Here is a 17,632-nt window from a genome sequence, read left to right on the forward strand (position 1 = left end):
TGAGCAGTATGTCACCAAAGATGACTGTGAAGCAATAGGAAAATTTGAACTGTTTTATATTAAAATATAAACTTTGGTTTATGATTCTAATTCAATTTCATAATTGCTTCAAAGTTTATTAAAATGAGTATTTTCACATACATTATCTCATTTAATCTTCGTAAAAAATCAGCTATTTTGTCTATGGTTACATTTAATTTTACAGATGAGAAAACTGAAGTAATAAATAACTTTCCCAAACTCTAATAACTAATCTGTGGAGTTTGTATTGAAACTGATCCGACTCCAAAGCCCATGCTCCATTTTTTAAATTAATTTATCTATATAGTTAAAAACTTATAAACAGTATAAAAAGATGAAAAGACACCTCCTAATCCTGCCCACAAGATTCCCCACTTTAATTAGATCAGGTGTCCGTACAGCTCTTTTATGCACAGTCATACAAAAACGTGTTCCTAGTTTCTCCTATAGGTACAGAATTCTTAGACATGACATCAAAGGCATGATCCATAAAAGAAAAAAATTAATAGATTTAAAAACATTTGTGCTGTGATAGACCCTATTAAGAGAATAAAAGACAAGCTATTACATCTAGAATATAAAACATTTAAAAAGAGAACGGTTATAAAATGGGCCAAAGATATAAACAGATATTTCACCATAGAGGAGATAGGAATAAGCACATGAAACTATGTTCAACATCATCAGAAAAATGCTGATTAAAACAACAGTGAGATATCATTATACACCTACTAGAACGGCTTAAATGAAAGATAGTGATAATAAAATGCTAGTGAAGGAGGATGTGGAAAAACTGGGTCTCTCGTTTGCCAGTGGGGATGTAAAATGGTAGAGCCACTCTGGCAAATAGTTTGGCAATTTCTCATAAAACTAAACATGTATTTATCATATGACCCAGCAGTTGTACTTTTGGACATTTATTCCACAGAAATGAAAACATATGTTCACACAAAACCTATACAAATAAATGTTCATGGTTGCTTTAAGTGTAACAGCAAAATACTGGAAGCAAATTAAATCTCTTTTAACCTAAATGTCTTACATTTTGGGTGAATAGTTTTCAGTCTCTCTGCTACTGACTGTTTACTCATATTGCTGGAGGATTGTGTAATCTGTCTCCAAGATGGTGGCAATAATCCCTCCTGTCCCTGATTCAACTGAACAAACTGGCATATCTCAACAAGAGAATGCTACCCATTATTGTAAAGGGATGAACTCTTGACACGACAACAGGCTGGATGGACCTCAAGGTTCTTATGTTTAGTGAAAAAAAGATCACGTACTATATGATTTCATTTAACTAACATCCTCAAAATGACAAAAGTACAGAGATGGAGAAGAGATTAGTGACTGGCAGGGGACAGACTTGGGGTGTGGAGGGTGTAATTGGGAGAGGGTGGCACAGATACAAAGAGGCAGCACGAAGGAGTTCTGTTGTGGTGGTGATGGAACAGTTCTGTATCTTGATTGTGGTGGTCGTTACACAAATCTATACATAGTATGAAATTGCAAAGAACTATATGTACATACAAACACATGCGCAAAGATAAAAATGGTAAAAATTGAGTAAGGTCTGAGGTCTAGTTAACAGTAAAACACTAATATCGATTGCCTGGTTTTGATGTTGTACTATAGCACGACATATTTGTCTTATAATTTTAATATCATACTATAACTATACTTTTGACATTACCATTTGGGGAGGTTGGTTGAAGGCTACATGGGACTCTACCATTTTTGCAACTTCCTGTGAGTCTATACCTTCAAAATACAAAGTTAGAAAAAAAAGTATGTGTAGGATGAAAGGGATTATTGCCACCATTTTGGAGACAGATACACAATCCTCTGGCTAAGTGAGTAAATAGAGGCGCAGAGACTGAGGACTTGAGCTCTTGGAGCCAGCAATCAAGAGTCATGATCCTGAAAGATCTGCCCATGTCTGGATGACAGGCTGGGGAGTGGAGGCAGGAGCCAGCCCCTGCCATGATTTGGCGAGAAATACCAAGGCTCCATCTCAACTAACTCAGGCTCAGGATGTAACATCCTGTTTTTGAGGATCAAGAGTCTACTAGACAGGGTAACTAACTGGCAAAAGTTAAAGGGAAACCTAGGCAAAGACCCAAACCTGACAATGAGGCCAAATTGGGGAAAGGAATGGGCAACCTGGGGATTAGGCAGACTGGAAGAGTTTTGGCAGTAGGGGGACTCTGAGCCAGTGGGCCTGTGCTGGCAGCGTGACTCACCAACAAACTCTACAGTGTGGGGTTCAGAGGCAGGTAAAAGGCAGAGACTGTTGAAAGAGCTAGCAGAGGATATTATGGCGAGGGGCTAGAGAATTCAGACAAGGGAACGCGAACAAGGGTCAAAGCACAGAGAGAAAACAGGTACTTTCCTTTTCTAAGGAACCCTAAATTTTACCTCCTTTCCTTCTCCATTGCATTTCTTACATATTTTCAATTAGAAAATGACTGAAAAGTACTTCTGTTTATAGAACTAAAAGACGGATTTACCAAGAATTGTTAAGGTTATACTTGGATGAAATCAAACTACGTATGGTGACTGAAGTTATTCCATTTCTTTGGGGTGTGAGGGAGTTCTGAATGGCAATGTGCTTTAGGGACACTGTCCTTTTTTAAAATTTTTTTTTGAACAAGAAAGAACTTTTAAAATAATCACACTGTAATTCCCCAACAAAGCTAGGTCAATACACTTAAGTGTTTGGGCTAAGAAATTTCCCTGACCAAGTAGCTCTCCTGTTCACTTTCCAAGACAATAAAAAGGCGAGTCGCTTTCTCTTTTGTTCCATCCTTTCCCCCAAGATACAAGGAGGAGGTCACAGGGTGAGTTCTGTGTTCTCATTAATCGCGAATGCTCATGCTGGATTATGAATGGTCCTGTAAATAAATGCTGACTGTCGTATTCAGGGGCCCTGCCTTTCCATCTCGTGCTCGAGAAGAATGTTTTGTCACAAACCTACTCCATGGCCTCGCAGTTGCCCCAGGGTGTGGCTTAGTCCCCTATCGGAATGTTAGAAATGTCGGGTACTGGGCACACATTCCAAATGCTTTCTTAGGTCCTAGTTCGCTTTCTAGAGATATTCAGAAGGCCTGGCTCTACACAGAGCACATTTAAAAAATCAGTTTGATAGTCAATTATTCCACACAGATGAGAAGCCTGTTTTCACTGGCTACTGAATAAACATTGCTTCATAACCCTGGATTCGTGTGGGATACTATTTAAATGCGTGCTTCCAGTTCAACAGAACACTTGGAATAACAACACCTGAAGAAATTGTAAATAATAGTTTTAGTGATAAATGCACTTGCTTAGTTGCCCTTATGACTTTTAAACCTGGCATTTACTTCATACAGATTTTTCATTTAGAACGCAATTCCAAGTGGGACCAAGCATCACAATGACTGTATTTTAACAATAACGGTAGGGGCTTTAAGGGCTCGGATTTCAACTCGTGCAAGTTTTATACGCTAATTTAACAGGAAGATGATTCTGAATTTAGTTTTGCACATGAAAGCATAAGAGATGCTTCAGCAGGAAGCTAGTCTGGTGACACATAGACCGGAAATTAATGCAAAGATGTTGAACCCCAGTTGTTCAATTGTACTGCAATCTGCTTGCTGGCATACCATGCCCTTCCCCACCTAGTACTACAATCTTCCCATCAGAATCTGGTTCACACCAGTTCCTATCTCAGTGGGTTGCCATCGAAGTTAGTTTTTTTAAAAATCACAAAGCTCTTTGAGCTTCTCTGACATAAGTGAGAATTACCTTTCATTTTCTATTCTAAAATAGGCTATTCTTGGGAAAGCAAGACCTTGAATTCTGGGCCCCGCCCGAGGGATTAGCTCATATCCCCCCTCATGCAATGGCCATTAAGTTACCCTATTCCTCTGTAGAAAGCACAACCTGCCCTTGACCAGGAGCACCGGAAGCCCTGAGGGACAGCCAGTATCATACACTGCTATCAGAAGATCCAAAACTATTTCCTCTGTCAGTAGGAGAAATCTGCAAATACTTTTTGTTAGAAAAATAATATGGCTAAGACTTGTGCCTAGTTTTATATTTGACTGAGTCTTGGTTTCATGACTCTTGCCTACAAAGCATCTTGTGATACTTTGAGTGACTGAGTGTGTATTTCCAGACTCAGCTAATCACTGCATATTTTAATAAAAGAGAAAACAAATTCAGTATGCATTATAAATGTCAACAGAGAATTAATCAAACTTTGTTCTGAGCATTGAGTAAAGATTTTAGTAACCAAGCAGGGAGTGGACTGCCCTTCATTAACACACCTTCATCCAGGTAACTTTTACTTTGGGCTAACGCCACCCAGAAGATGTTTGTAGTCAGCTGTCCAACTTATAGGATAGTGCCAGTGTAGAACATTTTTGGTTGAGAAAAAAGCAATGTCATTCATCTGTGTCACTATAGAGGTGGTTATATTCTTTAGATGACTTTGCAACTGATCTTCTGGTGAGTTCATAAAATAATGGTAAATGATACAAAACAATAATTTGCATTCACATGTTTACTGACATACACTAGGTTGTCAATAATGGCTTGACTTTTCAGAGCACATCCTTCAGGTGGCAAATCCCACATTAAGAAATGTGTGAGAGGATTAGGTGTTTTGGCAATACTTAATATGGGTGAAACACATGGTAGAACTCCAGGAAGGCTAAAGCTCTTAGCTGTGGCAGTGAGGACTGCAGGTGGTTTTCCTTGCGTTAATTGGGGCCAGAAAGTATTGATGATGTGACTTAAGAAGAAGATGCTCTGACACCTGAAGTGATGTACGATGTGGGATTTTAGGACTTTCCATGAAGAACCACTTTCTTCTCCAGTGGCTTTATGCTACATACTTTAAAACGTCAAGCAGAAACTTTCAGCTGCATTAACTGTTTGAGCATTGTAAGCTCACAATGCATAGTGGCCACAGCAGTTTTGGCAAAAGGTCTTGATGGAAAACTCTGGAAACTTAAAGGTCCCAGCAACCCACATGGTTTAGACTTTCTAAGGAAGTATTCATAAGCTTTACTGCCTTGGGCATAGAACAGCCAAAGGTTTGTCCCCATTCTCACTGAACCATCGATACATAGATATGGGCTCCTGGTTTTCTGCCCGTCTGCTCACCTTAACAGAGGGCCTTAGAAATGTGTACTTAGATGCTCTTTCTGAGCTGTATTGTGGGGAGGAGGCGACTCAGACAAAACAAGGCTTGCTTGCGCTTGTAGACATGAAACGAAATAGTTTCGGAATCTATAGTTGAGATGAGGATATTAACATCCACATAGTGATTTTGCTTTTAAATTGCATCAAGAAACATTGGAAGGTTTTAAAACTTACTTTGAAATTCAAGCTTGGAATAGGATAGACCCAATCCGACTATGGAAACCTTCCCATTGGATCTTGAACTGCGCGTCTGTGCATGCACACACGTGCTCACTGTTTTCTCTTAGCTATGTAGCACACATCAGCTTATTTATACTCTAGCACAATGAGCAGAGGGGTAATCCTGTAGTTCTGTTGGGTCCAGTAAAGCTGGGATTCTGTGAGAACGTTTACAATATCATCTTTTCTGTCTCTCTCCTCCTAAAGGGCAACTAAGGGAACCAACGATCCCTCTGGGGCTTTTACATGAGTCAGTCAGCTCTGCTGCCTGAGAGATGTTGGCAGGCACCAGCCACCCCTCCTTACCCTTCCCCTGTCCTGGGAAGCTCATCTTTTATCACTTCCATGAATCCCTTCTTCTGTTGTGAAATTTTTTTCTTAAAAGAGAGGTGTGTGTGTGAGTAGGGAGAGGGAGGTAGAAGAACAGGTGATTTATATGCTTCAAATTCTCTTCCATTTTATGGGGGGCAGGTCACATGCTATGTCTAAGACAGAGACATCCTATGAGAAACAGATTTCATAAAGCATCTGAAATGACAAGAATAGTTTAAGTTTAACATTGGGGTGGGAATGGTGCTTCTAGGTAACGTACGTCTGAAATGATTCCCAACTTTTTAACTGATGCCAGCTGTGCAGCCTTCTGGATAAATCATGTCACATCACACACTCAAGAGCATTTAAGGCAGATGTATCCCTTGGCCACAAAGATCCCTAACGGAAAACGAGCAGCCACCGTGGTGCCACCACCCCAGAAAGAGCTGCTCCCTCAGCCTACCCATGACGGCACTTCCACCACCAGCACCTCGTCCCCTCGGCCCACTGACAGGGCTCTGAGAGGCACACCCGTCTCCTCAGCCTACCAGGGCTGAGCTTCCCGGGAGACACTGGTCATTCACTTCCACTGATGATTTTCCTGGGACCTGGTGAATTTTCTTTGTACCATCTTACGTCGTATGACTCACTTAAGGCTACTTTCTGCCCATTCTTGGCTGTGTGGCTCGTTTGTGGAGAGGGCTCTTCCTCATCGGTTACATGAGTCATAACACTGCACTCTGTAAGAACTCCAAGCCCACTTCACTGGAGTTTAGCGTAAACAATAGGAGTATAACAAAGACATTGCCTTCATGTGGGCGAATCTGCCCAGGCCTTTCTTTCTCTAGCTTATTTCAAGACCCTCATTTGCATATTGCTTTATGGTGATGACAATGTTGGACTTTGTAATTTTGTTCCCTTGCTTTTATCAGGAAGCATGGGTATATCATATGCAGAATGTGAAATCAGCATTGGCTTAAAGAAGTTTGCAGAACAAATGAGGCTGGTGGGCTCCTCTCCCGTTTCCTAGCAGCCCCTGTTTGCTTCTCCTCTTCCATTTTCCTTTTCTCCATGTAAATTTTGAAGCAAAAAAATAATAATAATTTCTCCTTGCATGCCTTTTCTAATTCATGACAAAATGGTTTTTCCAGAGGAAGCATTACCAGTTTGATTAGAAAAATAATGAGTTTGTCTAGTATACTTATAGTTGATAAACTTCATATTTTCCGGAGATTTGAGAACATTTTGGAGAGTCTCTTAATATTAAAGAAGCTAATAATAATCACTCCTTCCATTGGAGCACCAAGAACACAAGGCAGGAACGTTTAGTGTGTGGTTCTGGTCCTTTGGTCAGGCCCGGCCGCCTTCACATATTATTACCTCAAGTCCTGATGGCCAGGGCTGTGGCCCTGGGGCAAATGTTGAATTTTCTCATCAGAACAAAGGAAATCTTTTCCCACTTGTTTTATTTAATTGCTTTTTTTCCCCCCCACAGGACACAATTGAGGTTTATCCAAGGGTAAGACTCAGCTTTTCCTGGATTTGGAAACAAATTGTAAAATATTTAGCTGGGTCAGGACACGAAATACCTCACTCTGAGATGAGCTCAGGATCTTGCTCAAGGCTCAAATGCCTCGAAAGTTTAGGTTCTGAAGAAACTGTGACAGGAAACAGTTGAATGCATACTAGACTGTCACTTAGTGAACAGAAGAGGTCCTACGTAATCTATGCAAGAGTTCTGATGAATGGAGAGTATTGCTTCTAATAGAGGGTCCCTGACCGAGCCATGGAGCCATTGTTGGCTTAGAGTCTTGCAGCCACTCCCACAGCTGCAGTCCAGAGAATGTAAGGCATGGCATGCTTTTGATACGTGTTTTAAATTAGCTTAGTCAAGCTATAAATATTTTTGGTAATTTCTAAAAAATGAAATGTTTCTGTCTAAGCCAGACTGGGTTGTGCAATACAAATTAACTTCTTATGGAGGTGGGGTCTGGAAAACAGAATGGAAGTGTGTTTCTAACCCTGGCTGGTCCAATAGGGTCATATATAATTGGTCAAACTTGCTCTGAGGATTTTTCAGTTACCTTAGGCATGAAATTCAAGTTCCTGCCTGTGGATTCTAATAACCTCTATTAAATGCCAACACCAGCCTCATATAACTGTCTCCATCTCTTGGTGCATACTGCCTCGTGAGCTGCTTCTAAACTGATTGGTTTCACTCCACTTTCCTCAACTAGAGTAATTTCTATCTTTCTTTCTGCCATACCTTTTCTCGATTCCCTTGTCAATACTAATGGAGACAGTCATCTCAAGAACCTTTCTGAAGAAATTTAAACAATTTCCAATCACTTATGATCATCTCTCCTCTTTTGATTCTGTAAGCAACATTGATTATATATGCAGTAGACACTAGCATTCACCGGAGATCCATTCTGATGGTCCACAGAACAGGGAAATGCTCCAAATACCATATTGTAATAAATAAAATAATGATAATATTTGAGAGGGTGGAAATGAGAGGACATATACAATTTTTTCTTCTCTTTTTCTTCCTTTATCTCTATTCCTTCTACTACTTCATAGTATGAAAGAGATAAGGAAAAATCAAGGAAATACTAGGCAAAGCTGAAATTTTTAAGCTGGACAATCCTAGGCCGAATTAGGTGAGGCTAAGATTTTTTCAGACTCTGGGACTAATCTTGATGTCTTAACTGGAGCTTCTGCTAGGGCCCTGGCAACATTATCTATTTCCCTGGTCAAGGAAACTAAATGTCATTGAGGCAGATAACACCTAATAATTACTATAATATACAGAAAATAATGCTGGTGCTAGAGTGTATGGGGAAGATACAAAAAGGAAAGATTTAAACTTATAAAATGCCACCATACCCCAGATCATCAAGTCTTTATCATCTGCTGGTTGTGTCTTGTGCTGGGTAGCACCCAGTAGCAGTGACACAACCATACTCTCTGGTTCTAATGATTGGAGTGGGAACTGGATTAATGAGGTGGGTTCGATACGAAATTCAGATGTAATAACAGAGTGATGAAATGTAGAGAGCGTGAGCTAACCGAAGGAGGGATGGCCAGCAGGGAAAGGGAAGGCCCGGTCTGGGATGACATTTAGGCTTCTCCCTTGGGAGACAGGGTGGATGGTGGTATCTATCATTCCATTGAAAGGAAGAATATGTCAGTCTAAGCACAGCATTGAAACTTACTAAGTTTACATTTACTTGGACTATTAATGACATTGCGAAGTTAACATGGTCAAATCAGAGCTCTTAATTTCCAATCTTTATCCTTCAATCTATTTCTTAAGCGTTTTTCTCTGTCTCAGTCAATGGCATCCCCCAGCCACTCAGTTATTCAAAGGAAAAACCTCAGAGAAATTATCGTGTTTTCTTTTGTTGGTTTTTTGTTTTTGTGTTTGCTATTTCCCCAAATGTCTACTTCCAAAATATATCCCAAAGACATTCTTTTCTATTGCCTTTGCTACTACCTGACTATACAAAATAGAAGGTTGACTCCATGAGTGTTTTAATGGCATAATCATAGTTCTCTCCTCTCCTTTGAAAACAAAAATAGGAAACTAACATCAAAGCACATGGTTACGAGGCTTTGGGGCTCCAGGCACATCACATTGTCCAGTACCCTCTTCTTTCTCAATACCACACCCTTGCACACTCACCAGTATTATGTATGGTGAGATCCCTCTTTGATGGGTGAAAGAAGACACAAAAAAATATCGTGTAGCTTTAGGTAGGATGCAGTTTTTTCCCCATCTGTTTTGGTAGGGTTTATGGGTTTATGCCTATATTTTATGAGCTTCTAGAGGAAAGCTCTCCTTCTCTCTTTCTCTCTCTCCACCCCGATCTCCTCTCAGCCAAAATTCTTCTTATGAATCCCTCTTCAACCCTCAAGCAAGTGCATAAATTCTAAGGCATTTCTCTTTGCCGCAGGAGGATATCCATCTGGGGATAGTTCTTTCAGAAAGAAAAAATTGAATAACTCTCCATTTCAGGGAAATTCAAGGTAGAGACAACATGAAGGGTCAGACATATATTTTTCTGATTCCTTTCTGAACCACGATAAAATTTTGTTAAGATTTTGTTTATTTCAAAGTATCTGTAATTTGAAAAGCTCTTGATAAGAACTCAAAACACTTGTAATCTATTTAATTTTAATTTAAATTCTGATGGACATGCAGACAATTTTCTAAGGTGGCTCTACCTCAGTAGAGTAAGCCGAAATGGTACTTAGTCATGGTATTAACTTTTCACCAAGTAGATTAGCAATCAAGAATTTAAAATAATATGACCATAAGTTACTCAATTCCTGAGTAGTCCAAGATCTTCAAAAGATTCCTGAAGATGTTTTTAAAAAGTCAAATACATGAAGGGTAAAAAAAAAGAAGAAACTAATGCAGCTTTACAAAATAAACTTAGCTTCCACAAAAATGCTCAGTTTAACTCTTGTCCTTTATTCTTGTTCTTTATATTTCTATTCTTTCTGAGTTCAAAATAATTTGAAGATACTTTGTTCTCTAGTTAAGGCTAACTTTAATAACTATATGATTTTTGATGTGTACTTGATAAAAATTATATTAAAAGTCTATTCATCATTTCATAGGCGATTATCTTTTTGAGCAACTGTTAACATTTATACACCAAAAGATACTGATTTTGGTGTATTCTGAATTATAAAACTCAGCCTTAAGTTCTTTCTAGGACACAAAGAAAGAGAAAAATCTACATGATAGAAACACAAGCTCACCTAAATCTGGTCATTTGCAAACTTTTTCAGGGACATTATTTACTATAGATAGCAAGAGAAATGGGTAAATTCAAGCCCCAGACCTATATCCAATGGCCATTTGGGTCAGTTTAACCCTTGCCTCTCAAACAAAACATAACCAAATAGAATTAATAATATGTCTTACCAAAACTGCTCTCTGATCAATATATTGTTACAAAGATCAAGGCACAGTAATAGAGAATCAGCAGTCCCTTCAGGATGGAGTTTCAAAATATAGAATATGGAAATTTTGCTGGGAAAATTGTATGACTATATACAGGATTAAGGATAAGAGACATATATCCTAATGTAAATGGCCTAAATTCAACATAGATAGAGGAGAGGAAATGGATTAATTAGCTTCTAGAAGTCTTTTGCATATTTGATTTTATTTTAAAATGTATGTTTTGATGTGCTGCCCATTGTATATAATAAAGTCCTCTTACCAATAGACCATACAGTTTATTTCTTGAATAGCAGACACATTTGTACCGAAGAATGAAGGAAAGATAAAAGATAAGAATGGGCAGGTTGTTAGAGTCTAGACCATGATGGTCCATGCATAGATCAGAGAAGGTTCAATTTCATCCTTTGGCAATTTAGAACCACTAGGGAATTTTGAGCCAACATGTATAACGGAAAGTCCTCTCCAAAAAAAAGTTCGATAAGATAGATTACATGTGTGCAGGATGATCTAGAGACACAGAGAACATTCAGGGCTACTGCAATGGTCCAGAAAGAGGTGACAAGTTCCTGGATATGGAGGCAGCACCTAAGCAAGGATTTGAGAAGTATTTAGGAGGAAGACTCACAATGGGATTTCACTGGGATGAGGACAAAGAAAATGGTGTCAGCCATGGAAACTAGCAATGCAGCAGTAGTAGCTTTAGAGGAAATACAATGAATTATAGTTTATGCCTGGGAGATATTAATATACAAATGTATAGAAGACAGTTAGCTATACAGATCTGGAATTACAAGGAAAAAAAAAGGTTTGACTGGAAAAAATTATCGGAGTTATGTGCATTTTCATGGAGAGCTGATGGTAAAGCATTTCCCAGAACACAATGATCCAATCTTGGTATTGGACCCTGGGTATAGTGTGCATGGTTTCTCCTAGAGAGGATTTTCCCTTCTGATAAAAGAGATACATGAAGAGATCTCACTATGAACTCTTCTGCGTTTGACAATATTGAGTGAGGCAGTGATACTTAAAGATGAAGGCCACACGAGGAAGATTGCAGAGTGGAAAGATGGAAAGGAATCGGATCCTTTATGACATCAGCTATTGCACCAGCCTTGAAACTTCAGACATTCTGTTATACGAAGGTTTTCATGTCCTTGTTGTTTAAACCACATTTGGTTTAGTATTTTGGTACTTACAGCAGAAATCAAACTAAAAGGCTTCTTTCTGTGAGATAAGGTAGAAACAATTAAAAGTGAACAGAGGCATCTTATTTTGTGGGTAACAGGGCAGTAGACTGAGGGAGCCTTTATTTTTTCTGTGGTTTAAGAAGTTAGATGATGAGAGAGGAGATGACATAGAGGATGGATGACAAGGGAATGGAATAAGATCTGTCTAGAGATGTGTATGTTTGTCCAACGGTACACTAGGCATAGTTAAGACCAAAGATCACATCAGACAATTGGCAGTAATTTGCATGGTCATATAAATTTTTTCTATGTTGTCTTGGCTGTATAGGAAGGAAGTTCAGGTGGAGGGATTGTTATACTTGAGGATCAGGGAAGAGTCAAGGGCCTAGAGAACATAAGGAGAGACTGAAGTAATAGAGTGAAGGGACTAGAAGGACAACAAGTTAAGGTCAAAAAATGGCCATTGGGATCTAAGAGTTCAGTGGTGAAAGTTGTTGCTTTTCCAAGCTGACCATGTGTAGGATGGGAAGAAAGGCTTGTGTCTGGAATTATCTTGCCTCTGGACTTTTCAGTTATGTGAGCCAATAAACCACCTTTATTGAGACAGAGTTTGATTTTTGGTTACTTGCAGTATGAATCCTAACTGATGACTCTGGAGTTATTAGCATATCAATAGTACTTAATCCCAGGGAGAAAATGGAGAGAAGGAAGATTAAGTCCTGAGGCATTTTAACCTTAGAAACTGGACCAAGGAAGAGAGGCACAGAAGAGAGGGGAGAAACTGGCAGAAACACGGAAGGAGAACGAGGAGAGTAGGGAGTCATTGCCTCCCAAGGAGAAAAGTGCTTGAAGAATGAGAGAATGGTCACCAATTCGAGAGTTCCTGCGAGCTTGTGTAACATGTGGGCAGATGCGTGACCCTTGGAAATGCCAGCACACAGCTTGTCAGTGACCCTCACCAGAGCGGTCAGTGGAGGGCAGGATGAAAGACTGGTAAGAGTAGACTGACGGGAAAAAGAGGTCAGGAGTGGAGACAGTGAATACATTTAAAGAAGTTCTGCTGTAAAGAAGAGCAGAACAGTCAGTTGGGAGTAGGGTGTTCTGTGAGATTAGAAGAGTTTGTTTTAATCGCTATTGTCACTTGCTTTTTGAGACTGAATACGTAAACATGTCCACATGCTGATGGAATAATCCAGAGGGGAAGAATAAATAGAGGATGCAGGAAAGAAGACACTGTGGAGGAAGTGATATTCTTGTAAAGGTGGAAGGGGATGGGTTCTAGAGCACAGGGGCAGGAAGGAACACTCCTTCCTTTGCCAAAGGAGAGAACGAAACATATGGGTATGGGTAAAAGTAGATGTGTGCATTTGTAGTAAGAAGATGGAGAAGCCTCTGTTCTATTTTCTCAGTGGAGTATGATTGAGCATCATCTGCCAAGATGTAGGGGAAAAGTGCGATAAACATGTGGCTATTACTTCTCAGCAGGACAGAAATTTTCTGTTAGGCTCTTGGAAAGCGACCTTTACATACCGGACGTTGCAAAACTCTTTATGGAGAATTTCTTGTCTACCATAGTCTAAGAGAGATGCTTTATAATTTTTAAAAAAATTTGCTATGCGTAAATGAGTTTGGAGGGGGTGATGGGAGTGGTGTTTCTTCTACTGTTGGTTTAAGATTTAGGCAACTAGATTCAGATTCTCTTAAGTGGTTTTTGTAAAAGAAAAATTTTAAACTTTCCACCTAAAATATTTATAAGCCAATGACATTATATAATTTTCTTTTGAGCATGGAGTACCTGTTTGCTATAGTCAAGTTTGCTCATATCTATGGTTTTCCTTGACACAGCCTTAGCTTTTTCTTCTTTCTTTAAATTTCCTCTACTTCTCTGGTATTGTGAAAAGTTGGAAAAGTAATTTATAACACCGATCCAAAGCTATAACTAAAAAAATATATTCTTAATAGCCTAGATGAATTAAATATTGTGTTCCATTTCTCTGGACGGTTTTATAATAAGCATCAGATTGAGAAACTTCTTGATATTGCAAGATGATTAGCTGTGACTTCTAATTATAAGTTAGTGGGAGGGTCTTATTCCATTTAATTACAGATTTTTGCTAACAAAATAATTTATTAGACTATTACAGAGACCCTGTGGAGGAGGAAAGAGGGTGGGATATTGTTTTGTGAACACTGCTTGGTTTGTCCTCATTTCGGGTACTGCAAAATAACTTATTTTGCATAAATCTACTTAAGAGACTTGAAATACAACTTTTCTTGTATGTGACCTCTCTAGCTGTGCGTTTCTGAAGAAGTAGCACATCCGTTATATCCACCTACAATTTTGTTTTCAAATCCTGATGAGACATGGCTGAAAAGAAGGATATTTAGGCAAAGTCAAATCCAGGTCAGCCCTACTGTCTGTGAACCAAGGAAGCTTGGGGACAGAGAAGAGATGAAAATACAATCCTTATGAGTTGTGTTGTTCAAAACACATGACTCAGGAGAGCACAAACCCATACATTCATAAAATACAGTTATTGGGTCAGTTCTCGGCTTTTTGAAGGGGCATCAGTTAAAACCATCCTAAAGATATTTTGTTACAATAGAAGATTTTAAATATGGTCTCTCTAGCTATCAATGTTTAACTTTGAATTTAAAACTATTGATATATATATATATATACACACACACATACATGATATATGTGTGTATATATGTGTATATATGTGTGTGTATGTATATATGTATATACACATATATGTTTTAATATATATAAATACATATGGTTTTTTTGTGTGTGTATGTTTTAAAAGTTCTTTTAATAAAGGGACTTTTGTGAATGGTAGGGGCAATGACAGGTGAGATAGAGTCCAAAGCTGTGATCACATTTTTAAAGCTGGATTTGAAAGTGCTCCTCTTACTGCGTGAGTAAGAAGGTCATGAGTATAAAGGTGCTTCTTAAAGAGTGGAGCTCCCTGCATTATCCTTACTCCCTGCTCGTGATATAAGCTATGGATTTGTTGGGGGTAGAACTGTTATTGGGATTATCAGTAAAAATTTCAGCGTTTATTCAGGTTGCAGCCGGGAGAGTAAAATTTAAGATCAGTAATTACCTTAGATTTAGCCACTCAGTAATTAGTATACTTATTGTTTTTATTTTTTCTTAATTGGGGCAAGTTATCTCTCTCCTCTGCCCAGTTCAGAAGTAACAGAGGCGAGAGTAAGAAGTAGAAAATGAAAATAAAGTCCCAATTGTTAACCTTGGATTTGTGCCTTTTCTCATGAATCATCTTCTTGTTCTCAGTAAGAGAACATCACGCTCTATCGTGGGGATTTCAAAGCCTTCCACCAGCTTTGTTACCGGTTCAAATATAGCCCAGAGTCAGGTACTTATTTAGACAAAACTGTTTGCTTTTCATCAAGTCATCCAGGCCTATCTGCAGTGACACACTGGCGAGGCCAAGTGGGGAAGCGTGCACAGCCTTGTGGGAAGCGATGAGCCGAGTGCCATGAAGAGAGCAGGGCACTGGTGGGCAACGTTACCTCATGACTCAAGGAGTGCCATCCCATGCACTGCTTAAAACCAAGCAAATCCTGTTCCCTTTCAAGGGAAGCAGGCGGCCTTCAATTTGCTTTTGGATATGTCTGCCATCCAAATTTTTAGGCGGAACGGGAAATTTAATGTTTTTCTTCTTTTAAAAATACCGAGGCATAATAAGCTAAAGGGATAAAATTTTGGAATAATTATACCATATTCTTTTGTTTACTTTTTTTCTCAAATTGAAAGAAAAGCATAAACTACAAGTATAACAGATTTGGGATAAAATTCGACATTCGTATGTGGTCTAATTTTGCACTCCTCTGTGGTTCTGATTTCTTTCTCTGTCAGAGGGAATGTAGGGCGTCCCAAGCCCTGAGTGACTTTCAAGTTCTGTGTCCCTAATGTGGGGTTTTTAAAAGTGTGTTCCATACAGAACCAGAATTGCTAAAAATGTTCCCTGTGGGAAGATGACACATCTCCTCCCTATTTCCGTCAGCCTCAGTCTTATGACTTGCTTTGGCCAATGAAATGGCACATAAAATGCTGTGTGCCACTTCCAGCAAAAGCCTTAAGACCATCACAAGTTTCTACCATTTCCCTTTTATCTCCTCCATGAGACCAGCAATGGCCCAAACGGGAGCTGCCCTTTTAGCCTTGACCCAAGAGAGAAGAAGATGTTGAAAAGAGCTACATCCACCTAGCAGCTGTCATGTAAAGTGAACAAGAAATAAAGCATTGCTGTTATAAATCACTGAGATCTGTTACTGCAGCATTACATAACTCATCCTTACTGATACATTCCTAGAAAAAAAAGGGTTCTTTGTGTCAAATAAATTTTGGAAATGCTGCATATGCTATCCTACTCAAAATTTAATAATGTACATTGGCGTTTTAAAGACTGTAAAACAATCTTACAGGAAAGAAACCAGTTTACTACTGCGATCTAGCATTTTCCCATTATCTTGGTTAAAGAATTATTTTAAAATAATACTTAGTAACTTTTGACCAAACACACTTGTTTTAAAGAGCTGCCCTAATGTGTTTTTTTTTCCCTTCTCTGATGCCCGAAAGAGAGATTGATTCAAGGAGCTGGTAGCGCTTATAAACTTTTACAATTATTAGCTTCATTCCTTTGTTCATTCATTCAATAATGAAAAAATATATTAGATACTATAGTTAGTGTTGGGGATACTAAGATCGCCCACTGCTATCTTATGGATGTGTGGGAAATATCATTGTCATTAATTTCTATAACTTGATTTAACTTCTGACTGCATGTCTAAGCATTAACATAGTACCAGATTTTGAGAGTACAATTACTGCTGGTCACTTCTCAGATGTCCATTGGCCAGCTCCACATGGTGGCTTCAGGACAGGGAATTTGACATTGTCATACTAATTTCAGGCCAAGCCTCGGGCACGTGAGAATCTTTGCAGGTCTCCCTACAATCCTCTGTTTGTGGGCACATCATCCAGCCACTCCTTCTCTGGCCTTAATGGAACTGCCCAGAAACAAGGTTCAGTTTTTTGTTCTAGGACTACAGTAGATAGAATTCAGTGATGGCTTCCAAGATTCCTAGTCCTTGGGGTACACATACGTTTTCTCAGTTATCCAACAAACAATAATCTAGGTACTGCTGTGAAGGGATTTTGCAAATGTAATGTAAGTCCCAATCAGTTGACCTTAAATTGAAGGGAGAATATGCAGGAAGGCCTGACCTAATCACATAAGTCCTTTAAGAGCAAAGGACTTTTTTCCTGCTGGTTGCAGACAAGGAATTCAAAGATTCAAAGCATGAGAAGGATTCAACACACAATTGCTGGCTTGAAGACAGAGTGGAGAGCAGCCCAGACTTACAGCCAGCAAGGAAACATGGGCCTCGGCCCTACAACCGCAAGAAACTGAGCTCTGCCAACCTGAACGAACTTGTAAGTATATTTCTCCCAGAGTCTCCAGACGGGACTTCAGCCTGGCTGACACCCTGTATCAGCCTTGTGATACTCTGAGCAGACACCCAGCCACACCATATCAGACCTAAGGAACTATGAACTGTAGAACTATAGAACATGCTAGATCTGTAGAACTGGGACCTAATGAATGTTCTCAGTGGCTGGGTTTGTGGCAATTGGTTATTCAGCAATAGAAAAAAACTATCACAGGCACCAAAGGCCTTGCCCTTG

Source organism: Pteropus medius, unplaced genomic scaffold (genome assembly GCF_902729225.1).
Source record: "Pteropus medius unplaced genomic scaffold, Ma_sr-lr_union100, whole genome shotgun sequence".
NCBI lineage: Eukaryota > Metazoa > Chordata > Mammalia > Chiroptera > Pteropodidae > Pteropus > Pteropus medius.